This window comes from Schistocerca americana, chromosome 4 (genome assembly GCF_021461395.2).
Source record: "Schistocerca americana isolate TAMUIC-IGC-003095 chromosome 4, iqSchAmer2.1, whole genome shotgun sequence".
Classification (NCBI taxonomy): domain Eukaryota; kingdom Metazoa; phylum Arthropoda; class Insecta; order Orthoptera; family Acrididae; genus Schistocerca; species Schistocerca americana.
In genome coordinates this window covers 233438568-233464780 of record NC_060122.1, presented here as the reverse complement: position 1 = coordinate 233464780, position 26213 = coordinate 233438568, and the positions used below count along the sequence as shown (strand labels likewise).

Sequence of the window (26213 nt, the reverse complement as noted above, 5' to 3'; positions counted from 1 at the left end):
GACGATACCTGGGTTCACTTCCACCAACCGGAAACGAAGAGTGCGAGCAAGGAATGGCGCCATTCCTCATCACCAAAACCAAAGTAGTTTCGAACCGCTCCATCAGCAGGAAAGGTTAGCTGACTCTCTTTTGGGACGAAAAAGGCGTCATTTTGAAGCATTACATGCCTATAGGGACCACTGACACCAGTGCATCATACACAGAACTCCTAAAAAATCATCTGCGGCCTGCAGCCAAATCAAAGAGACATGGATTGCTGTCAGCAGGTGTCCTTTTGCAACATGACAAAGCAAGGCCCCACACTGCCCGTACAACTATTGCAACAATCACAGACCTTCATTTTGAGTGTCTTCCTCATCCACCTTACTCACCATACCTTGCCTCAAGTGATTTCCGTTTGTTTGGACCACTCAAAGACGCAATGGGAGGAAAGAAGTTCCGTTCTGATGAAAAAGTACGCCACGCGGTGCATGAGTGCTTGCGCGGACTACCAAATGAATTTTGTTCTAAAGGAATTTATGCACTTTGTAAGCACTGGAGGACTTGCATTGAGCGTGGGGTAGATAATTTTGAAAAGTGATACATCTTTGTACCACTTCTGCATAATAAATAATATTTAATAAAATATTTAAGGTTTTCATTTGACTTACCCTCGTACATGCATGACATGATGAAAAACAGCTTTTCATCACTCATGGTCACAGTGATTGACCGATGGTCACTAAACAAAGGCGTTATGCCCTTATAAATTCAATATTTGCATCATTTCATTCTTAAGGTCTACGTTACAAAGTGATGTAATACTTGTTGTGTCAATTAGTAAGTTTTAATGGCACAACGGCTTTGTTTTATGACTACAGTTCAGTTACACGATGAAAAGCTGTATTTTGTTATGTCAGGTATACATTTTTGTCACTTTAAGAAAGTTTTTAATGATCTGTGTAGCCGTAATTGTACCAACACTCGCTGGTTCGAATCCTGCCTCGGGCATGGATGTGTGTGATGTCCTTAGGTTCGTTAGGTTCAAGTAGTTCTGAGTTCTAGGGGACTGATGACCTCAGAAGTTAAGTCCCATGGTGCTCAAAGCTATTTGAACCATTTGTACCAACACTAATCAAGAATGTTTAACGATATGAGGTTGGCTACATTAACAGCTGAAACAGGTAATCAATCCAAAAAAAAGACTTCATGTTCGATCTTAACTTCATGGGTTCTCAGTCTGTGACATAAATGTAAAAATATTGCAACAGGTCTCGTATCTGCTGAGTTGTACTGTCAATAAACTCGATAAAAATGGTTCGTCAAGTCTGACAATGTGTTGTGCCCCACGAAATAGATTTGACATGATGTTTGTAAATCTCATGATATTTTAAGCATTTCATAGTATTACGTTAAAATTTTTGAAGCTACATTCACTTTTTTACGACTTTTTTATAAGGCATCTTTCTTGTCTGTCAGTTCGGCACAAATCTCGCAAATAATTTTATACTAATTTCTCGATGACTTAACGGACCTGAAATTTTATACATAGATCAGAACTGGATGAAATTGCCATATTAATTTGCTTTCTCGTCGATCTGTTTAGATGGGTGGGGTTGGGGGGTGAAATAGTTTGATAACACATGACATCTTGGCTGCCCTGTAGGACTGGCGTGTTATGTTGGTAGTATCGAAATGCGTTACGGTTCAATGCGAAAAGAGTAGAGACACCGGAAGGGGGGTGGGGATATGGGTATCACTTTCTTGTCTGTCTGTTCGGTACAAATTTTGAAATTTATTCTAAACTAATCTCCTGATGAGTTAGAAGTCTGAAAGTTTCAGCATAACACAGAACAGGATGATATGGCAATATTAGTATGCTTTCTTGTCCAATGTGTGGTGGAAGATAGTTTGTGTACCACAACCATTTCTCCCCGTACCTGTTCCAATTGTGAATGGTTCGTTCTTTTCGTGAGATATACGTAGGAGGAAGCAACATGCTGGTTGAATCAGGTGAAGACAAACTGAAATAAACCTGAAATATACGACAGATCTCTCTTATAATCTCATCCAAATGTTCGATACCGATTCAACGATTTCACACAAATAAGACTAAGAAACGGAAAACAATAATTTAAATAAAAATGCATTTTCATGTATGTCATGTTTCGAAGTCACAATGAAAGATGTAAATAACTTCTCCTACCCCCATATAGTTTCCTAATCGCATACAGAAAGTTATGAAAATTCGTGATTGTGAGTTTTTATTCGCTACGAAAATCCTTGTAAGATGTAAAATAAAAGACGTGGGGCACATGCAACATACAATTTCTGCATGAATAGAAACACTTTCCTTCTGTTACATCACTACTGTTATCACTTACACGCATCCCACGCTTTTCGTTTTGAATCTTACAAGAATTTTCACAGTTACTAAAAATCCACAATCACAAATATTCAGGGCTATCTGTACGAGGTTGATTGTGTATGGGTATTAGGATTGTGTATGGGTATTATTCTATACTTTTTAGTCAGATTTACTTACGTTGTGTATTAGACATGTACTAGCATTTAAATAATTATTATGATATTAATTTGAATATGGACGTAGGAAACATTCGAACGTAATCGTCAAACTAATTAGTGAAACGAACACCCGCCTTTTCGTGAAGCCACCATGGTAGTTCACCGTGTTTAGTCTTAGGGTTCCCCACTGTAATAAAAAAGCTAATGAAGTACCAAACTACCAGCTTGAACAACTGTCATGTGACTTCCAAGCAGGTGAAATTCCAAGAACAATAACGAAGAAAATGAAGCAGAATAAAAAGGCAACGTTTCTGGATACTAATCAAAACATCATCGATCTTGAATCGAATCTTACCACTACTTAAATTTTTAATAAAAGTCATAAGCAATGGCGGCCGAAGAAGTCACCCTCATTCTGCCAACGACCTTGTCAAAGACGACGGAGGAGCGATAAGAATTCAGGGCCCTATCTTACCCTTGGAGGGGGGAAATTGCCCCTAAAATGAGGAATATCAGTAACGAATCACAACATGAAGATGCAGAAGGCAAAGGAAACCACTGCAGTAAAGACACATACTATGTATTCACAAGACATGTGGTCTGTAATTGAAAAGGTGCCAAGATGCTTTCTCCGTTGGCAAAATAATCTCGACTAACCCTCATTCGGGTGTCCGTGAGAGGACTGCCAAGTTGGAGGTCACCAAGTGAAAGAGATTGAACACCCAACGAAAAGATAGCGTTCCACGATTCGGGGCGTGAAATGACCGAAGTTTCAATTGGTAAGGAAGCTAGAAAATCTGAAAAGGGAAATGCTAAGGCTGAGTTTAGACATAGTACGATCAGTGAAGTGAAATAGAAGAAGGGTAAAGATTTCTGGTCAGGCGAGCATAGGGTAATATCAACAGCAGCAGAGGATGGTATTACAGGAGTACGACACGTTATGAATAGGAAGGTAGGGTCGAGAGTGAGTTAAAGTGAACAGTTCATTCATGGGGTAGTTCTCATCATAATCGACAGCAGACCAATACCGACAACAATAATTCGGGTACACATGACGATGTCCAAGCAGAAGATGAAGAGATACAGGAAGTACAGAAGGATACCGAATGGGTAATTCAGCACCATGGGAGATGAAAATCTATTAGTCATGGGGGACTGGAATGCGGTTGTAGGGGAACGAGTAGAAGAAAGGGTTACGGGAGAATATTATCTTGGTAGTAGGAACCTGGTAGTCAAGGAAGGCAGGATTCGGTTATGATTGTGGACGGGGCCGAAATCAGTTACTGTTGGTTCCCTTTTGCTATTACACACATTTATTCTAAAACGGTAATGCCAGACTCAGCAATAAATAAAGACATCACACGTTATTAATGAAGGAATAAACAACTGTGTAAATAATAGTGCTTTCAGTACGTTACAATTTACCAAATGAGCATAAAATACAGACACAGCAAATAACGTTTTAAAAACAAGCCTATGTGATCCTATTTAGAATTTTAAGGCAAGTAACTACAGTCACGGCTGAAGGCCTCTAACGCCAAGAACGGCAATTATAAACAAATTTAACAAATATACTGTAAAACAGCAATGCAGTAGCAAGGTTCATTTAAAAAGACAGGCAACTGATCACCAAACAGGTGAGACGAAATGATGGTAAACTTGGTAGCACAACCATTTAAACCTGTTGTGACGCCAAGAATGGCAATTGTATAAAAAATTTAAAAAAACCATACAGTAAAACAGCAAATACAACAGCAACTGATCACCAAACAGGTGAGACAAAATGATGGTACACTTGACAGCACAATCATTTAAAACTGCTGTAACACCAAGAATGGCAATTATGTAAGAAATTTAGAAACGTACAACCAAACAGCAAATACAGTAATACACTCCTGGAAATTGAAATAAGAACACCGTGAATTCATTGTCCCAGGAAGGGGAAACTTTATTGACACATTCCTGGGGTCAGATACACCACATGATCACACTGACAGAACCACAGGCACATAGACACAGGCAACAGAGCATGCACAATGTCGGCACTAGTACAGTGTATATCCACCTTTCGCAGCAATGCAGGCTGCTATTCTCCCATGGAGACGATCGTAGAGATGCTGGATGTAGTCCTGTGGAACGGCTTGCCATGCCATTTCCACCTGGCGCCTCAGTTGGACCAGCGTTCGTGCTGGACGTGCAGACCGCGTGAGACGACACTTCATCCAGTCCCAAACATGCTCAATGGGGGACGGATCCGGAGATCTTGCTGGCCAGGGTAGTTGACTTACACCTTCTAGAGCACGTTGGGTGGCACGGGATACATGCGGACGTGCATTGTCCTGTTGGAACAGCAAGTTCCCTTGCCGGTCTAGGAATGGTAGAACGATGGGTTCGATGACGGTTTGGATGTACCGTGCACTATTCAGTGTCCCCTCGACGATCACCAGTGGTGTACGGCCAGTGTAGCAGATCGCTCCCCACACCATGATGCCGGGTGTTGGCCCTGTGTGCCTCGGTCGTATGCAGTCCTGATTGTGGCGCTCACCTGCACGGCGCCAAACACGCATACGACCATCATTGGCACCAAGGCAGAAGCGACTCTCATCGCTGAAGACGACACGTCTCCATTCGTCCCTCCATTCACGCCTGTCGCGACACCACTGGAGGCGGGCTGCACGATGTTGGGGCGTGAGCGGAAGACGGCCTAACGGTGTGCGGGACCGTAGCCCAGCTTCATGGAGACGGTTGCGAATGGTCCTCGCCGATATCCCAGGAGCAACAGTGTCCCTAATTTGCTGGGAAGTGGCGGTGCGGTCCCCTACGGCACTGCGTAGGATCCTACGGTCTTGGCGTGCATCCGTGCGTCGCTGCGGTCCGGTCCCAGGTCGACGGGCACGTGCACCTTCCGCCGACCACTGGCGACAACATCGATGTACTGTGGAGACCTCACGCCCCACGTGTTGAGCAATTCGGCGGTACGTCCACCCGGCCTCCCGCATGCCCACTATACGCCCTCGCTCAAAGTCTGTCAACTGCACATACGGTTCACGTCCACGCTGTCGCGGCGTGCTACCAGTGTTAAAGACTGCGATGGAGCTCCGTATGCCACGGCAAACTGGCTGACACTGACGGCGGCGGTGCACAAATGCTGCGCAGCTAGCGCCATTCGACGGCCAACACCGCGGTTCCTGGTGTGTCCGCTGTGCCGTGCGTGTGATCATTGCTTGTACAGCCCTCTCGCAGTGTCCGGAGCAAGTATGGTGGGTCTGACACACCGGTGTCAATGTGTTCTTTTTTCCATTTCCAGGAGTGTAAAACACAAGGGCCAGTTACAGACGGTGCACCAGCAATCGACCTCTGAGTAGGTCGGCAAAAAAAAAAAAAAAAAAAAAACAACTTTCGCGAGCGATGAGATAGGCAGCCAAGTTGCATTCACTTCACAAGATGGTAACTCAGACTAGTGGCAGTCGGACGAGTGACTAATGATAATCTTGCTGAGGATACCTGTCATCCACTAAACCAAATGCAAAGATGTAAAAATACGCCAAAGCCGGAACCGGCAGTCTGGACTCCGGCCGCGGGGCCGCGGAATACTGTGCTTAGAGTGCACAGGCGGCCGCTGTGTCCGAGCGGTTCTAGGCGCTTCAGTCCGGAACGCGCTGCTGCTGCGGTCGCAGGTTCGAATCCTGCCTCGGGCATGGATGTGTGTGCTGGCCTTAGGTTAGTTAGGTTTAAGTAGTTCCAAGTCTAGGGGACTAATGACCTTAGAAGTGAAGTCCCATAGTGCTTAGAGCCATTTAAACCATTTGATTTAGAGCGCCCGGAACGAGAAAGGAATCACTACCACCAGAGTAGAAGAATCGCCAACCAATCTACAATCAAGAAAGCTGTCAAAACTACACGCCTCACCGGGCAGCAGCGGCAAGGCGAGGAAACGTACACTGCCGTTACATACACTAACCCCCAGGGCAGGTCACTGGGGCGTTAGCGCCCACGAGGCAGGAAAAATACCACTGGTTGAACTTAACGAATAATAAAAAAAACTGAATGCAACAAACAGTAACTAGAAGTCCAGGAAAGGTAATCAGATCCGCCTTCCCCAATCACTCCACTCACTGCTCTTCGTCTCAGCAACACTATGAGCAGCAACACGAACCCAAGTCACTGGAGAATCGTAAGGTCTCACAATGGTGGAGGTTTCTCTACTTGAATCCAAATGCACTCATCTTAATACAGTCTCCAACCAAACTGACCACTGACACGACACGGAAGAACCACCACGTCGTCCCAAAGATAGAGCCACAGTTACTACACTACTGCAGTGCTGCTGGCACTAGCGGACAGGCAACACTTGCGAAACCAAGTGCCGCCAGTCAACACGAGAAGAAGACAAACAGCTGCAACCATGTCAACTAAACCATACGATCTGGCCTCCAACAGAGGAGAGAAACCTACAAACACCACCAATACGAGCCGCAGTACGGCTCAGAGAGAGGAGAATGATAACTGCGTTCTGCAAAAAATTTCAGTTGGTAAAGCAAATAATATATTCAAGTATCACAAGAGGGGGCGGTATACTAGGAAACGGCGGAGAGATGCGGTAAGATTTCAGTTACCTTATTTCATGGTTGGGCAGAGATTTCGAAATAAGATACAAAATTGTAAGGCGTACTAAGGTGCTGATATAGACCCAGACTACAATTTAGTAATGATGAAGAGTAGGCTGAATCTTAAGTGATTATTCAGGAAAAATCAATAGGCAAAGAAGCGAGATTCGGATGTACCTAGGAATGAAGAGGTAAGGTTGAAGTTCTCTGAGGCTATTGATACTGTGTACGCAGTAGCTATTTCAGTTGAGGAGGAATGGGTGTCTCTAAAAAGGGCAATCACAGAAGTTGGAAAGAAAACCATAGATACAAAGAAGGTGACCACGAATTAAGGATGGGTAAAAGAATCTGATCGGTGAAAGAAAGAATTACACAAACGTTAAAAGACATTCAGGAATACAGAAATACAAGTCGCTTAGAACTGAAGTAAATAGGAAGTGCAGGGAAGATAAAGAGAAGTGGCTGCATGAAAAATGTGAAGAACCTGGAAGAGAAATGATTGACAAAGAACTGACCCAGCATACAGAAGAGTCAAAACAACCTTTGGTGAAATTAAAAGCAAGGGTGCTAAAATTAAGAGCGCAATGGGAATTCTGCTGTTAAATATAGAGGAGACGGCGCATGGGTGGGAGGAGTACATAGACGACTTCTATGAGGGGCAGTACTTGTTCGATGTCGTGATAGAAAAAGAAACAGGCGTCGATACAGAAGAGACTGAGGACCAGCAATAGAACCAGAATTTAAAAGAGCTTTGGGCGATTTATGATCAAATACGACAGACGGGATGGATAACATTCAACCGTAATTTCTAAAATCATTGGGGGGGGGGGGGATGTGGCAACAAAACGAATATTCATTTTGGTGTGGACAATGTATGATACTGACGATATACCATCAGACTTTGGGTAAAATATCATCCTCACTATTCCGAAGAGAGCAAGAGCCGACAAGTTGCTACAATTGTCGCAGATTTTACTTTACAGCCGATGCGTCCAAGATGCTGACAAAAATAACATACTGAAGAATGGAAAAGAAAATTGGTGATGTGGTAGATGACAATCAATTTGCATTTAGAAAAGGTAAATACACCAGGGAGGCAGAGTTGACGTTTCGGTTGATAAATGTAAGCATGACTGCAAGATCGTAAAAACTGTAAAGGATGCCAGAGATTGTAATAGATCCAGCACATAACTGTGGGCGTAGGTTGCATTGCAACTCTGAGATGAAAAAAAACAAAAAAACAAAAAAAACATTGAATCCTGTCTTAAGATTATGTAAATATTCCTGTCGTAGTATGAGTGAGTTTGTAGGGGCTGAAAACCTATTCAATTTGCATTTTGTCTGATGACCAAGCCATTTTTGTAGACGGCTGAGATGACATTAACAGCATGGTAAGAAAGTTGCACTGAGAATACCAGAAATGGGGCTTAATCAATAATTTACAGAAAACAGAATGATTGGTCACCGGAGGAATGAGTAAAGATCTTCCGTTGGATTTTGGGACAGCAAGGTCTGCGGACTCATACAAATATTTGGGAATCAATATTAACAAATATTGATCCAGTAAAAGCGAAATTAAGAACTGCATTTCTTGAAAGGAGACTAGTAACCAAGCAATTAAATGGAGTTTTATGGAGCGTACGTATTACATCAGAAACGGAGATCAGGAGAAGTAAAACCATTATAGAAAATATGGCAACGTACGAAGCAGAAACATGGGAGATAACACAACGGATTAAGAGGAACTAGCGCTCAAGGGAGATGGGATTTTGAATGTGTTTCTGTCAGTTGACACAACAGGACTGAAACAGAAGCTCTGGAAACAACAGTAATGCATGCAGTCAGAGCAAAACGACTCAGAAGCAGATCTATGTCACAGAGGAAATGTCGGGCGGAAAATTGGATGGTAAGCTAGGATGCAAGAAAGAACAATAATATTATACTAAATCTCAATAAAATAAGATGACTGCAGGATTACGAAACTACACTAATGGCCATTAAAATTGCTACACCACGAAGATGACGTGCTACAGACGCGAAATTTAACCGACAGGAAGAAGATGCTGTGATATGGAAGTGATTAGCTTTTCGGAGCATTCACACAAGGTTGGCGCCGGTGGCGACATTTACAATGTGCTGACATGAGGAAAGTTTCCAACCGATTTCTCGTACACAAACAGCAGTTGACCGGCGTTGCGTGGTGAAACGTTGTTGTGATACCTCGTGTCAGGAGGAGAAATGAGTACCATCACGTTTCCGACTTTGATATAGGTCGCATTGTAGCCTATCGCGATTGTGGTATATCGTACCGCGACATTGCTGCTCGCGTTGATCGAGATCCAATGACTGTTAGCAGAATATGGAATCGGTGGGTTCAGGAGGGTAATACGGAACGCCGTACTGGATCCCAACGGCTTCGTATCACTAGCAGTCGAGATGACAGGCATCTTATCCGCTTGGCTGTAACGGATCGTGCAGCCACGTTTCGATTCCTGAGTCAACAGATGGGGACGTTTGCAAGACAAAAACCATCTGCACGAACAGATCGACGACGTTTGCAGCAGCATGGACTATCAGCTCGGCGACCATGGCTGCGATTACCGTTGCGCTGCATCGCAGACAGGAGCGCCTGCGATGGTGTACTCAACGACGAACCTGGGTGCACGAATGGCAATACGTAATTTTTTCGGATGAATCCAGGCTCTTTTTACAGCATCATGATGGTCTGATGGTCGCATCCGTTTTTGGCGACATCGCGGTGAACGCACATTGGAAGCGTGTATTCGTCATCGCCAATACTGGCGTATCACCCGGCGTGATGGTATGGGATACCATTGGTTACACGTCTCGGTCACCTCTTGTTCGCATTGACGGCACTTTGAACAGTGGATGTTATATTTCAGATGTGTTACGGCCCGTGGATCTACCATTCATTCGATCGCTGCGAAACCCATTTCAGCAGGATAATGCACGACCGCATGTTGCAGGACCTGTACGGTCCTTTCTGGATACAGAAAATGTTCGACTGTTGCCCTGGCCAGCACATTCTCCAGATCTCTCACCAATTGAAAACGTCTGGTCAAGGGTGTCCGAGCAACTGGCTAATCAAAATACGCCAGTCACTACTCTTGATGAACTGTGGTAACGCGTCGAAGCTGCATGGGCAGCTGTACCTGTACACGCCATCCGAGCTCTGTTTGACTCAATTCCCAGTGTATCAAGGCCGTTATTGTCCCCAGAGGTGGTTGTTCTGCGTACTGATTTCTCAGGATCTATGCACCCAAATTGCGTGAAAATATAATCACATGTCAGTTCTAGTATAATATATTTGTCCAATGAATACCGGTTTATCATCTGTATTTCTTCTTGGTGTAGCAATTTTAATGGCCAGCAGTGTATGTATATTATGGCGGCAGTCGAATCTAATAATAAGAGGATTCAGAAACATAATGTTGGTTGATTTAAAAACAGTATGGTAATATGCTATATGCGAAGACTGCAGGCGGACCCCTTTTCTGCCTCTAAAGTGACGTAGACACGGAACTGCAAATGTGCCGCGTGACATACAACATATCATTTCTATATGTAAGAAATGTTTCTTGTGCAATTAACGAGTGTTTTATGTCACTACCCCTCTTAGCCTTCTAATTATTGATTACTCTTGCTGTGAACAAAGTTCAGTTTTTAAACTATTCGGTTCAATGGATTAAGAGATAAAACAGTTGCGAGTATTGATCGCGAGGTGAGCTTCATCAATTAGCGTTTAGCCACTTCTCGATAACGTTTTGTTCCTATCTTGAAGCGTTTCGAAATATCAGTGACAGTACTGCTCACTTGGGCATTTTGAATATGTGCATCCCGCAGCACCTGTTACCTGTAGTCCTAAAAACGAGAATAGCTGGTTGTAAAAAACTGAATATCATTCATAATGCTGTTCCATAATTCCGTAAGTGCGATGAGAGGGTCAACAGTTTCTGTCGAAAACACCCTGTAAGCATTGCCGAAATAGGTTTGTGTCATGTGCCACCATGTATTACTAACCAAATACACAAAAGTACCCTCACCGAATTAACACTAATGAGAGCTTTGTAGAAACGTGAAATACGGTTGTGAGAGTCGCGAATTGAATGCATTATACACTAGTGGTGCGGCGGACGAAGCGGCCTGTGGGTTGTCGTTTCCACGTGCATCGCTTTGAAAAGGCCGAATGCTGTAATCTCTAAACGATGATTGAATGTTGTCCTCGCACAGAGCAGAGTAAGCGGTGGTGCGGCATTCTCTATTGTCAAAGCAGCCCGCTTGTTTGTCTCTCCCTGTGTGTGCGTGTGTGTGTGTGTGTGTGTGTGTGTGTGTGCCTGTGTGTGTGCCTGTTGAGCTCACGGTGCAGGTAAATCCACTCCTGCTCCCTGGAATTACTCTGGTTCTTTCTGTGCTTTGTTTTTTCTGCAGAAAACGGCAGTTTTCGTGATTGCCGTTGTTAACCTGAATTACCTAAGTTGTTACTCTGAGCTCTCTCTTCTTTAACCAACTCATCAGTTGCTCTACAATTGATTTTACAACTGCTGCACCAGAGTACATTCCTGCGGAGCGAACTCTGTGCTTAGTGATGAGGATAGCTGTATCGTGCCGTGGATGAAAACAAACGGAGCTTTCCGTGTATTCCAGACAAGTGAAAAGCGAAACAGATGGTACAGGCTGTTGATGCTTCCAACATGAAAAAAAAATTATTTGCATAGGAAATAAAATTGCTTGGATCGTTTTATCACTAAAGTAGATACTGGATGTTATTTTCTTCCAGGCTGACATCTTCAAAACATTGCACTGATGTCATATTAATTTCGTAAGAGATGAAGTCAGTATTACAGTTCCGGTACGATGCAAAATAAAAATAAAAATAAAAATAAACAAGAACCCAAGGAACACTGATAGCAGTAGCATTTACATTTACTATATACTCTTACACATGGTAGTCCCGTTGATATTCGTCAAATTTTTTGATAGGAACTCACTCATGCCATACGAAACGGCGGTTCTCCGTTATTGCTGCATAAAGTATTTTTACAGTTGGTAGAATCTGGCCGAGCGGTTCTAGGCGCTTCAGTCTGGAACCGCGCGACCGCTACGGTCGCAGGTTCGAATCCTGCCTCGGGCATGGATGTGTGTGGTGTCCTTAGGTTAGTTAGGTTTAAGTAGTTCTAAGTTCTAGGGGACTGATGAACTCAGATGTTAAGTCCCATAGTGCTCAGAGCCATTTGAACCATTTTTTTGGTAGAATCACATTTACGATTGTCTGCTTCAGTCTTCTTCGAATGCATTATCAGGACCTCGATTTAATATTCATTTCCACCTACGAGATACGGATTCACATATGTCAATAAATGTCACATAGTGTCCTACGTTTCAAAACAAAAAATGAAAAACAAGAAAAAATACACGATTTACTGCCAGTTATTTTTCCTTTAAGCTCTTCATTTCCCTACAGATAGTGTCATGGCGTAGTATTCCACTTTAGAAATTCTTTGCAGGTTGCAGGTGGGACAACGAAAGGGTTTACTGGGTAGGTATGGATTTCCGGTGCTGACATTTGAGTTATAAAACAAAAACAAAAGTAATTGTTGGTTAGTGAAGTGAAGAGGGACGTTTTTGTGGCAGCATCTTATGTGGAGCACGTATTGGTCTCACCGCGGACTTCTAGTACTCAGCCATACACAACTGATATCACAAAGTGTACGGGCTTGAAGATGGCGTTGACCCAACGTCGAAACTAGTAGCCAAATAAATATGAAATCTTACGTACAGCTCGAGGAGTTTCATTTTTAATGAAAATGATACAAGCTGATGTCCCACTATCATCCAACTTAAATATGGATGTACGAAGATTTTATTTTAGTCAGTGGAGCATACATACTGCCTTGAGACCGTGTAATATAGCTGGACTTGGGGAAAAGTTTGTGACTTGTTGAAGGGTGGACTGGTCCATGATTTACGCTTGAGTGGTGCAAATCATAGCATTTTGCTGGAAAAAAAGGAAAAAAAACCATTTTACCGTTCCGTGTAGCGATCTGGGACACTTGACTTTTCATGTATAATGGAACTAATCTTCTCTCCGACGGGTCATGTCGCGTAGTTTTGAAAAGCAAGAGTTGCATTTACTGCAGGTCTGGAAACAATGACTGAAACGTCATACATGAGCAAAATTAAGTTTAAACCTCGGATCCATTACATGTTGTGACGGGTCTTGTCACAAGAGATAATTTATATTGTTTTATCTCGTGTCACTTTCATTATTTGTTTGGCCGAACATTATTCGTTCGCGTAATATAGCAGCTGCGGTTGACACATTTCCGAATGTAGACCTACATCTGTTATCTCACACTTGATCCAAGTCGCACTTGTGTTATTTTCTTTTTAAAAAAGAGAGAAACAGTTTAACTTAAATGCTACCTTGTTATCTTTGAACAGAAAGTAATTTTTCGACCCCATCGTTTTCGAAAACATTGGTACTGTCCACTGATACCGCTAGCTATGCCAACTCGTATACCTTGAGCACTCTAATAAGTAGTGGTCGGACGTGTTGCTTATCCACTCGGGAAAAAAAACGTAGAAAAACAGGAGTCAAATAGGTAACCAATTGTCAGAAAACAACTATATAATGCCATAAGACATTGTCGGATGCGATGTTTTTCCAGAGATTCAAGCTTTTTTTTTTGCGTCCCATCCTGAACCTAATCTTTACGAGCTATTAATATCGTTAGGTGCGCACTTTATGACGACGTTAGTCGTTTATCGTAGTTCTAAAAATCGGCGAATGAAGGACATATGTCCTGTTCTCCTCGACTTTCTCTCTGGTCGTTATTTCAATTATTTTTTTCTTTCGTTTTGCATAGCGTAGTGTTCCGTACTCAGTGCAAGTATTGTTGTGTTGTAAATTGATTTATTGATGCTGGAGTGGCTGTATCTGTTTTGATGACAGCAATACGAACTACATCAAACTATTTAGCAGCTACTATAACTTACGGCCTGATAAAAGGAGTGTTAACTTTCTCCTTGTCACTTCTGGCTAATGACTTGCCTCTATTTCCAAAGATATAAAACTGAGTGTATGTCCAGAGAATAATTACATATTAATTGCGTTAACTGGCACAGGCAAACAGTTTAGTACCTTTGCCGAAACAAAGAGAAAGTCGAGCGTTGCTGCAATTTGGTGGTTTTCACCCGAACGACAAATGTTGTTGCGTGTCACAATTAACACTGTTGCTGTAATGTCGCCAACATTTTGTACAATAGCTGCGTACAATTTGATACCTAGCTGCTTCCCGCAAAAGCAATATTGTTTCTGCAAATTGGAATACCATTAAGGAAACGTGTACGAGTATAATGTTTAAAGGAAATTCAAAGCGAAGTGTGACGTGAAAATGTTTACAATTACGGAGCGACAGCAAGCGTTTATGCTGGGCGGAGCAGTTTGAACGACTGTTGGGCATACATTGTCGGTAATGAACGGGCTATACAGGAGTGTCGCATTTTGTGTTTTGCTGTCGTGCACCGGGTAGCTTGAATAAAAGACCACTATGCTTGGTCGAATCTAACGAGTCCAAAGGGCAGCTTATGAGCAAGCTACAGAATTCGAACGAGAATGAATTGCTGGCCTTTCCGAGTGTCATTTTGTCGTAGGATGAATGGCTGTCGACAACAGTAAACCATTTATGGACGGTATAGGCCAAAGAGAACCGCACGCATTGTAAATTGGCAATGAAAATCGAAACAAAATACCTGAACTATGCGAAAGACAGCTAACCCGAGCACTGGTGACGGACCGCAAACTTTTACGTCGCGTTCGGGCACATCGTTGGCTATCGCTAAAGGTGTTCTACCTTCTGTTCACACAGTTTTCTGAAATCTCTTGTGCATCTGTATGAAATGCGCACTGTTAGACATGGGTGTCCTCAGAAAATTACCAATAGGTGGCGGATGTGGGGGGAGAGTGGTGTGGGGAACGTAGTACACTCGAAAATTACCATTTTATTCATTTCTGATGTGGTGAGATTGCATACGTGTTATGCCACAAGATAAGAGGCACAGAAAAGTTATTATGTACCTGAGAACAGATGCCTACGCACTAAATTCTGCGGGTAGGTTACTACTATAATTAAAAGGTAAGTACTCCAAGTAAACATTTTCGTATTATTAGAATGATTGTGAAAGTGAAAGTTGATTATTCGAAATCATATGTGGCATGTATCCAATAATGACAGAAAATAAAGCAGTGGAATATAAGAAAGACCTATTTCTTCGTAAAACAAATAATATTAGATACATAAAAAAATTTGAAATGTGAAACAGAAAAAGTCATAATAACTGCGAAAAATCTGTTGAATATCAACAAAAATAACCAGTCAAAATATAATAGGTATAATATAATAATTTCATTCCTTCTCCAGCTAAGCTTACAAAAATTCAACGTTTTCAGTCTGCACATTGCTTTGTATGCATGTTTTCTGATTCTCTTACACCAGCTAGCATAAATAAAATTAACAACATGCCTTGAACGTAGTGTTGCCAGCTGTACGGATTTTGTGGGAGTCATTCCTACTTTTCTATAACTTCCCGTGTCCCTACGTGAGTATGACGAGACACACTGAAGTCCCTAGTTTTGCTTTACATTCACAGTTTTACTTTTTTATATGGTACTGCATAATTTTTAATTTCATATTCTCAAGTTTACTATCTTATTGTTGTTAGTCCAAGTCAATAAGTTCCTAGAGGTCTAAATGATGAAGTAGTTTACTTCCCTATAAGATACATCAACAATTTGGTTCTTAAAAACAAAATTTTAAAAACACCTTTTCGAGAGCGTGTGGCTAGTGCAGCTTTTGAAGCTTGACGTAGTTTATAACATGCATCTGACGGATCAAAATGTTTCATACATGGACTTACAGTCTAAAAATATTATGGCGGGGATGTTTCATCTCTGTCTACTATTGTTAAAGATTCGATCGCAGGTAAATACTTGTGACAAGCAAGGGTACAAAGACGATTGCTGCTAGTTTCATTAGCAATAAATAAAGTTAATCTCTTAGATTCCTGTCTGGCCACATACACGGAAATCGCTACGTATTCAGAAAAAAGGTGAATTATTTGTGACAAGAAAGAATATAAATCTTGTTTCACCCACAGCAATTTCATCTTTCATTTCTTAAACATATAGAAGTCATGAAATCGAAGATACTCATTACTGAGAAAGCGCGCCCTTACATTTAAATAACAACTAATATTTCAGAAAATACTTAACTTTGACGATTAGAGATGTCTCAGAATGTGTTACAAACACGAACAGGATAAATATATTTTCGTACCAAGCGCTATGCGAACCTACGACCTTTGGAACTGCAGTTTGTTGCCTCACCCACTTTATTCCTTTTTTTTCTCATTTTGTTCGTTTTAGTTCGTTGCATATGCTCGGGGCGGACGTCAGAAGACACCCGTTTCAGATCGTCGTTGGTCCATGAACTCAGTCCTTTTTTTATTGCAGAAGGCAGCTAACCGTCTGACCGAATACGCTAAGCTACCGTGCCGGCTCCGCTTGGCTACTACAACTCGCATGCATTCAGTACTTCATTCCGCATAATTCCAGACGAGAGAGACGCAAGCTGACTTAGTTGCCGAATGATGCGGGTGTAAGCCGTAAATGCATGAAACTTTGGATGGTTTCCTCTATCAGGCTTCACAAAATTCCGTTCAATTGTTATTTGAAAGTTTTAAAGGTGTTTCGATAGTTATTAAGTAGACCATTTGCGGTAATAAGTACGCGAAGTCACTACTAATTTCAGCTAACTCTCGTGCGATATATGTAAGTAGAGGCAACCTTTTGAAATTTGATGATTTTTAAACTCTTAATTACATAATAATAACAATTATTTTGTGAGAATATAGACCAAAACTGTTTTTTGATGTTATAATCATTCACAGTAACAACAATACAAAACCATATTTCTAACAATGGAAGACATTCTATTATGAACTCACTTTCCACCCAGATGAGTCCTGGTGATTTTTCAATAACACAATCACTAAATCCGAAGCTGAAACCACTCAATATGTCTAAAATAACGAATTCTAGATGTAAATAAATCACATCGAATCGAACAAGTGAGCCATACCGAAACCTAAACACCACTCGTTACAGTTGGAAAATCGGCGGGACAACCGTTCGGTAACAAGTTCTCAGAAGCTTACAGAATAGCAGCTTCGGATAGACAACCGAAAATGGCGTCGCTACCGAGGCTAACCTACTGCACCCATCGGTATGAACCATGATACAATCTCAACATAATGGCGATTTACCTAGTGCATTGGCGTACAAAGTAATTTTCGAAAACTGTGTATCAATTAATGGCCAAATTACGTTGATTAATAATTATGCCTCTTTGATTTCAACTGACAGTGTACACTCAACGTAAATAGGCTTATTATTTCGTCCATAATGGCTGGTTTTCGAGTCCTGCGACTGATTAATATTTACTAATAAATAAAAAAAATACCAAAACCAACAAATCCACTTGAAGATAATGTGGGATCTTGGAAGCACGCAGTGGGAAAAGTAAAGTTGACTGAGACGGAGCAGTGTTACTTCCAAACAAGATTATGCTATTCAGTGTTAAACATTGATTTTTAGTCATGCTCTTGAAATCTGGAACGTCACATTACATTACAGGTGCCTTATTTTTATTTATACCGTACATTAAATCAGTTTTCGATTGACTGCAGACAGTTTTGGAAGACGGTTTTGCTGGCTGACACGCAGTCTGCCGACTGCTCAGACATCCGCTCCTGCACGTGCGCAGCGAACGAAAGTGAATTACACAGTGGCGACCGGTGATCATTAGCTAACGTTCACTGAAAGTCAGAAAAAAAAACAGAACGCCTTGAATGACTAGAGATAGGACGTTCACATTTACAGAACATGTATATTAGTATGACCTGCAGAAATGATTAGCATTTCAGTCACCTCGGTTCAGCGTGCCCTGTGGCCTAGTAGGCATGGACCCTGATAACTTGTTCCATGCTTCATGGTATCGACGCATGTAAGGCCCAAATTGCGTCCTATGGTATAACCATCCAGGCTGCTTTCACCTGGTTTCAAAGTACACTCCTGGAAATTGAAATAAGAACACCGTGAATTCATTGTCCCAGGAAGGGGAAACTTTATTGACACATTCCTGGGGTCAGATACATCACATGATCACACTGACAGAACCACAGGCACATAGACACAGGCAACAGAGCATGCACAATGTCGGCACTAGTACAGTGTATATCCACCTTTCGCAGCAATGCAGGCTGCTGTTCTCCCATGGAGACGATCGTAGAGATGCTGGATGTAGTCCTGTGGAACGGCTTGCCATGCCATTTCCACCTGGCGCCTCAGTTGGACCAGCGTTCGTGCTGGACGTGCAGACCGCGTGAGACGACGCTTCATCCAGTCCCAAACATGCTCAATGGGGGACAGATCCGGAGATCTTGCTGGCCAGGGTAGTTGACTTACACCTTCTAGAGCACGTTGGGTGGCACGGGATACATGCGGACGTGCATTGTCCTGTTGGAACAGCAAGTTCCCTTGCCGGTCTAGGAATGGTAGAACGATGGGTTCGATGACGGTTTGGATGTACCGTGCTCTATTCAGTGTCCCCTCGACGATCACCAGTGGTGTACGGCCAGTGTAGGAGATCGCTCCCCACACCATGATGCCGGGTGTTGGCCCTGTGTGCCTCGGTCGTATGCAGTCCTGATTGTGGCGCTCACCTGCACGGCGCCAAACACGCATACGACCATCATTGGCACCAAGGCAGAAGCGACTCTCATCGCTGAAGACGACACGTCTCCATTCGTCCCTCCATTCACGCCTGTCGCGACACCACTGGAGGCGGGCTGCACGATGTTGGGGCGTGAGCGGAAGACGGCCTAACGGTGTGCGGGACCGTAGCCCAGCTTCATGGAGACGGTTGCGAATGGTCCTCGCCGATACCCCAGGAGCAACAGTGTCCCTAATTTGCTGGGAAGTGGCGGTGCGGTCCCCTACGGCACTGCGTAGGATCCTACGGTCTTGGCGTGCATCCGTGCGTCGCTGCGGTCCGGTCCCAGGTCGACGGGCACGTGCACCTTCCGCCGACCACTGGCGACAACATCGATGTACTGTGGAGACGTCACGCCCCACGTGTTGAGCAATTCGGTGGTACGTCCACCCGGCCTCCCGCATGCCCACTATACGCCCTCGCTCAAAGTCCGTCAACTGCACATACGGTTCACGTCCACGCTGTCGCGGCATGCTACCAGTGTTAAAGACTGCGATGGAGCTCCGTATGCCACGGCAAACTGGCTGACACTGACGGCGGCGGTGCACAAATGCTGCGCAGCTAGCGCCATTCGACGGCCAACACCGCGGTTCCTGGTGTGTCCGCTGTGCCGTGCGTGTGATCATTGCTTGTACAGCCCTCTCGCAGTGTCCGGAGCAAGTATGGTGGGTCTGACACACCGGTGTCAATGTGTTCTTTTTTCCATTTCCAGGAGTGTATATCTGTGGTGGTTGACATAGGCTCACGGCGCTGCACTCGTCTTTTCAACGTACCCCGCACATTTTCGATTGGCGACGAGTTTGGTGATCTGGAGGCCAGGGCAAACCGCTAACATTCTGCAACATCAAGAAGGCACATGTTCGTGCAGCAACTTGCGGTCTTGCTGATAAATGGCCGTCTGGAGTCTTAAGGAAAAAGGGTATGGCTACGGATTGCAGGAGTCATTCACGTAGATCACACTGGTCACAGTGCTCTGGATACGCACCAATTGTGATTCGTGGTTGTAACCCGATGGCACCCTTGACCATAAGAGCTTGAACTGCCGCTGCATGTCTTGTTCGAAGACAGCCACTGTGATATCGCTTCCCCTGCCTTCGCCGTACCAAAATGCCACCATCATTTTCAGATAAACGTAACCTGGATTAGTCCGAAAACACAATATGATGCCAATCGTGATCCCAGCATCGTCTTTCCAAACACCATTGCCTCCAGCATGCTTCTGCACATTCGTCGAAGGTGGGCGGAGAAGTAAACGACACACACATAACCCATTCCGTAATAAACGGCGACAGATTGTCACCCCCGATAGCGTACGATGTGTTACATTGTTCCACTGTTGTGCCAGAGACGAGCAGGATGCAGATCTGTCCTGCAATGCCATTCGAATGAAGTGTCGATCTACTCGGTGGGTGGTCTGGATGGTGCAACCTGACCCGTCTCGTTGTGTTCTACGGCCTTCCGTGAACCATTCTGCACATACCCTTTGCTCTGCCAAAACACTTCGTCACATTCCAGCAGCAATTTTCCGGATGGACGCCTCACTTTCTTTCATGCCATTAGCGCCCTCAAACTCACTGATTTGACGGTACGGTTAGCGCACACGTCTGCGAGCCACCCTGCACATATGCTCAAGTCACACTGATCCTTTACCTTCGGCTTAAAGCAGCAACGAGAGCTACAGGCACATTTTACCGGTAGGTGGTGTTGAGGCGCGATCTCGATGCTGACCTTGAGCCCGCGAGCCGAAATGGTTCAAATGCTAAAAATGCCCCTTTTTTCTTTCCATGTTTATTATTTGGGAACAATGATTCTTGGGGTACAGGTGTAGTGAAATATCTAAAACATATTGATGCACCAACAAAAAATTTGCGGAAATTATAAATATTTTAACATCATACTAGATCACTAAAGACTGGATATTTATGGGGCTATTACTGTATCCGGACACCTCCCATGAAATGTGAAACACTAGATGTCATGAGAGACGGGCCCGCTGGTATAAGAGGGAATGCTCTGTTTTCAGTAGAAAGGCAGTAACAGTGCAATGGGTCGAGCAGCAGAACTCAATGACTTCGAACGGGTACTAGTCATTGGATATCACCTAAGTAACAGATTGTAACACGCCTGGGGATACAAATGGGTGGGGTGGTACCTTTTAAACTGGCTGTCGTTTCGTGTCCGTTTCTTGACCGTGTGCCCTGTCCACACCACGTACCTGATAGTCTCGCGGCGGTCGTACTATTCTGCTGCACACTGCTGCTGGCTTGCCTGAAATTATCTATCTAAATATGCAAGCAAGTCAAGGGAGCCACTCAACGTCAGAGCACAACACTGTTCTACGTCTGGTATGAGCAACTATATTCTGAGGCGATAAGAAATCACAGGTTGCACTGTTTACATTCTAATTCATAAGTGTTCATCCCAATTAATGGATGATCACCAGTCCACAATATCACTCAGACGAGCATACGCGTGACCGACACGATGCGGGTGATCGTTGATAATGCGGAAGCCGAATGATCGCACGAAAGTTCTTACGTTCGTCACGCATACACACATATTTGGTACCAGTCCTCCTTGACACTAGCAATGATATTTTAACACTGTTCACAAAGTTACATTTACAGTTCACCGTTTTCATTGTACGAGCGTGCGCCTAACCGTCGCGCTGCGGTTGGCTGTTGATAATGCGGAAACGCGATGATCGAACGCACGTCCTCACGCTCGCCACAAGACACTGGCACTTAAATGCTCTCTTTTGTGGTAAATAATATTACTGGTTCACATTAGTTCATTCGTGGAGACCGAACACGGCGCGGATGATTGATACTGTACGGTACGACACGCAACGAGAGGATACACAAATACGTTATCGGCGACACTGCTCATTTTTTTATTACTTCTTGACGCACTTTCCTCTGAATCACTTCCATATTCCATCACTTTACTGTAACAGCACTTGTAGCAACACTTCAACCTGAATACTAACAAAGCTTCTTACATGCAGAGCTACCCACAACAAAACACACCAGTTCCGTGTCCCGCACTCGACTCTGCCGACGCGGCTGCCCGCAAAGATACTCCACAACTCAGCCAGCGATATGACAGTACACTTACGAGATCCGTGAGGGGCGTTTCAACCCATCCAAAGCTGCCCAGGTCGACTGTCTGTGATGTGATTGTGAAGGAACAACAATAGCTACACCAAGATCAAGCAGACGTCATGTACTAATGGACAGGGACCATCGAGTACTGCATGGAGAGGTTATAAAAAGCTGCATGAAATCAGCGGACGGAATAATTAGTGTGTTCCAGAGTTCGACCCCCAGCCAGTTTGCACAAGGACGGTGCGTAGAGTGTTAATGGGGAATAGTGATCTGCGAGCCTCCCATAAGCTACACATTTTTGTAGTCAGTGCTAAGCGACGCTGCAGGTGGTATAAAGTACGATATTAGTGGGTCCTTGATGACTGGAAACGAGGTTTTTAGAGTGAAGAGTCTCACTATACCTCATGGCAATCGGATGGAAGGCTATTCGTTTGGTGAATTCCTGCCGTGAAATACGGAGGAGGTGTTGTTACGGTATGGGTGTGTTTTTCGTGATTAGGATGTGATACTCTCCTCGCGCTTACAATAATGCAACATGTGGATACAAGGAATGATGAAGCATTGTTTACTGCGTACAGTAGAGGAGCAATTTGGAAAAGTGATTTTATTAACTTGACGGTGCTCACTGTCGCGAAGCAGCATCTGTGAGTCTATCGACAGAGTGCCCCGAGTTACAACTGCACGGAACGGAACGCCTTTGGAACGAGTTAGAACGTCGACTTCGCACGAAACCCCAGAATCCAACATATCTATCTTCTCAGCTTTCAGCTATTGAGAACGTACGGGTTGCCATTCCTCCAAAGGCATTTAGACATCTCATTGATACCCGACATAAAAGCGAAGTGTCAACCATACCCAATATTAACGTCCACTAATAGGTGTCCAAATGCTTTTCATCATATTTTATACATAGTGATATGCAGGATGGACGATATATATAGCGAAATGCAGGAAGAATTATAGGATCGGTCCTTGATGTGGGCCGGCCGGTGTGGCCGAGCGATTCTAGGCGCTATAGTCTGGAACCGCGCGACCGCTACGGTCGCAGGTTCGAATCCTGCCTCGGACATGGATGTGTGTGATGTCCTTAGGTTAGTTAGGTTTAATTAGTTCTAAGTTCTAGTCGGCTGATGACCTCAGAAGTTAAGTCGCATAGTGCTCAAAGCCATTTGAACCATTTTTGAACCTTTATGTGGGATGAGATACTTGAGCTTGAACGTGCATAATGCACTGCACATAAATAAGTCTAACGATCCAATTGTGTGCATATACACTAATGGCGGCATGTCACACCAAACTCTAAGGATACCTGTATGGAGTTGTCTGAAGTGGAGCGACCATATAAAACCTGTTGTAGGAAGAGCAGACGCCATGCTGAAATTCATTGGCTGAATACTAAGCAAACGCAATGCACCCACAAAAGAAGAGACATAAAAAAAGCCTCGCTCATCCGATTATTGAGTATTTGTCATCGATCTGAGCAGAGAAACATATAAAATACAAAGAAGAGCAGCGCGTTTCGTAAATGGGTCCTTTCGTAAACTCCAGAGCGTTACAGAGATGTACAAACATCAAAGGCAGACACTACAGGACACAGGTCGTGCATCACAAACAGGTGTAAAGTTAAAATTTCTGGGGCTTCCTTTCCAAGAAGATCTAGGCAACTTATTAATTCCTCTCGCACGGACCTCGCGGAATGGTCATAATGAGAAAACTTTTTCTCACAGATGTATTCAGAGAACAACCATAGTGAGGAAATTAGAGAAATAAGAGCCCAAACTGAGGTTCACCGACTCGTGAATTAAAAATTGAAACAAATTTTAGTGGTAGCAGGACTACCTTCCACTACATACCGTACGGTGGCTTGCGGAACACAGATAATGACGTTCATTCGCATTTAAAGTGCGTCGGTAGTCCCACGGTAGTCTTTTGACTCACTCCCAAAAAATTTCTGTTAATGTAACGGAAGCGTTGATTCCAACCGAATACAGAAGAAGAAGACGACGTAACAGACTTAGGCAGTCGCGTGGTTCCAGCCTTCTATGTGACGTAGGGTAAACATATACCTCCCTTTCTTCAAGAGCGTTGAAACACTTCTGCGCAGTGACACTTCCGTAAAGTCTGGAGCTCCTGCTGAAGTATACGAAGCGGTAACTGTGATGACACACTGATCAATAGTGTAGCCGGAGATCTAAGGTAGGTTGGTATGTGACTGTTTGAATTTAATTGGCATAGCTTTGGGCGCCGCAGAAATGTCAACAGAAACCATCTTCCCTCAGGTATCACTCTGCACTACTCTCACAAACTCTTTCGCAGTGTGTTCCAGAACTATTCGTCGTCCACCTTCCCAACAATACAACCTAGACAAAATACAGAGTGGTTATAGTTACATTTCAATAGGTTTCCCGCGAGAAACGAGTGACCGTAAGACAATGAAACATTGTGGAAACGTTTGTAAGGGCATGCGAAAGAGAAACACTGAGTAAACCGTTGAAAAAAAACTTTGTAATTTCCACGGGGGATGGTAATGTTTGTTAATTGCATCCCATGTTTACGTTTCAGATTGCGTACGTTGGTAAGTGTGACGGTCATCTGCATCCATGATAGCCTGGGAACGCACTACAGTTTGTTCTATTGCTTCCCGAACGAACGGTACACTGCGGATGTTCAACTCGTCCGCTGCTTGAAGATTGCACATTCCGTCGAGCATTCTCACTCATGCCAACAGTGATTTCTTCAACAATTTGTGGCGCAGTTTCCCTTCGACCTAACCCAAGAGCAATTCGTAAATCTACAGTTAATTCGAACTCCCAAATTACGTTCTTCAAACCGGTTGCAGAAAGAAGACGTCTTCGTATTTCTTTAATGCGTCGATACTCGCGAAGAGTAACATCACTGTTATTGTTCTTGCGATAAAACAGCTTTAGGAGTAAATGCCTGCTCACCTTGTCCACACCCATGTCGCCTGTCTACCACTCTAATGCAGGTGTTTCAACCCTAACGGCAAATACTGCAGCACACAGTCTGAACATCAGTCCTCTGAAGATGGGTACCCAGACGGTAAATGTTTTTTCCGTCTACACTGGCTCAGCTAGCGGAAGTGTAATTATAACCACCCTCTACACTGGCTGAAAGCGTCATTGAAGGATGTGTTCAATATTTATCAAAGTTCACTGAGATGTTCACCATATAACGGGTGTTAAATCATTTAACATTAATTCCAATCAGAACTGATAACTATCATCGACATCAGTGTAAGGTATTGACCTCGAGAGACACTGACTCGCATGACCGTTCACAAAACGTTACACAAGCGAAACTGAACACTGAACTCTACAGAATGCCACTCAATGTCCCAGCTGATTTCCGCTCACGTCAGGCAAATCTATGTTACATGTGCTATGGCATCAGCGGAAAACGACGCGAAGCACGAATTGTAGTAAACTGTTCTCTATTGTTCGTGGGACTGTAACATCTACCGAGATGCCAACTGTTGTCATCCGTCATAGACAGTTGACTTGCCCTACGATCTATTGGTGTAGTGTTTCTGGAAGCCGCTCCTGTTTTTGTCTCACTGTAGTCCAGCTTGTTATCGCTCGTTCTGCAGTCAATAGGTTAGCCGGAGATCTAAGGTAGGTTGGTATGTGACAGTTTGATTTTAATTGGCATAGCTATGGGCTCAGCAGAATGTCAAGAAAACCATCTTCGCGCAGGTATCTCTCTGCACTACTCTCACAAACTCCTTCGCAGTGCCACCGTATCCCTCAAGCGAAAGATCCTACCTCTCGCGAAGTGCGAAAGGAGGAAGTAAGCTGCTCGTGTACGTCATTTGGACGTGCTCTGTGGCGATCTCCACCTGAAAAGTTCCAGCAACGATCAGCATAGCCAACAGCCATCACCTACACTCACCATTCTTCATTTGTGCGAATGGTTCTTCTGTCTGAAAATAAGTTCGCATAAATATGAAATTTTAATCAGCATGTCTCACAGGTATGAAAACACTGAAATATCAGTTCTGTAGTGTTCGGTCAACTTGTTCGAAAATTACACTGCTAGTGTTGTGAAGAAGACATCTTTCAAATGTAAGTTTCTGATTTAGTGCCTGCAAAAATTAAATGTGAGAAATGCAGAATGTTCCTAC

At 43.6% G+C, this 26213-nt stretch overlaps 1 protein-coding gene across 1 annotated transcript in view; it reads left to right on the top strand.

The window, feature by feature from the left end:
- The window catches only part of LOC124613370 (chondroitin sulfate proteoglycan 4), a 553335-nt gene that overhangs the window by 368771 nt on the left and 158351 nt on the right, over nucleotides 1-26213 (top strand). The window lies entirely within an intron of this gene.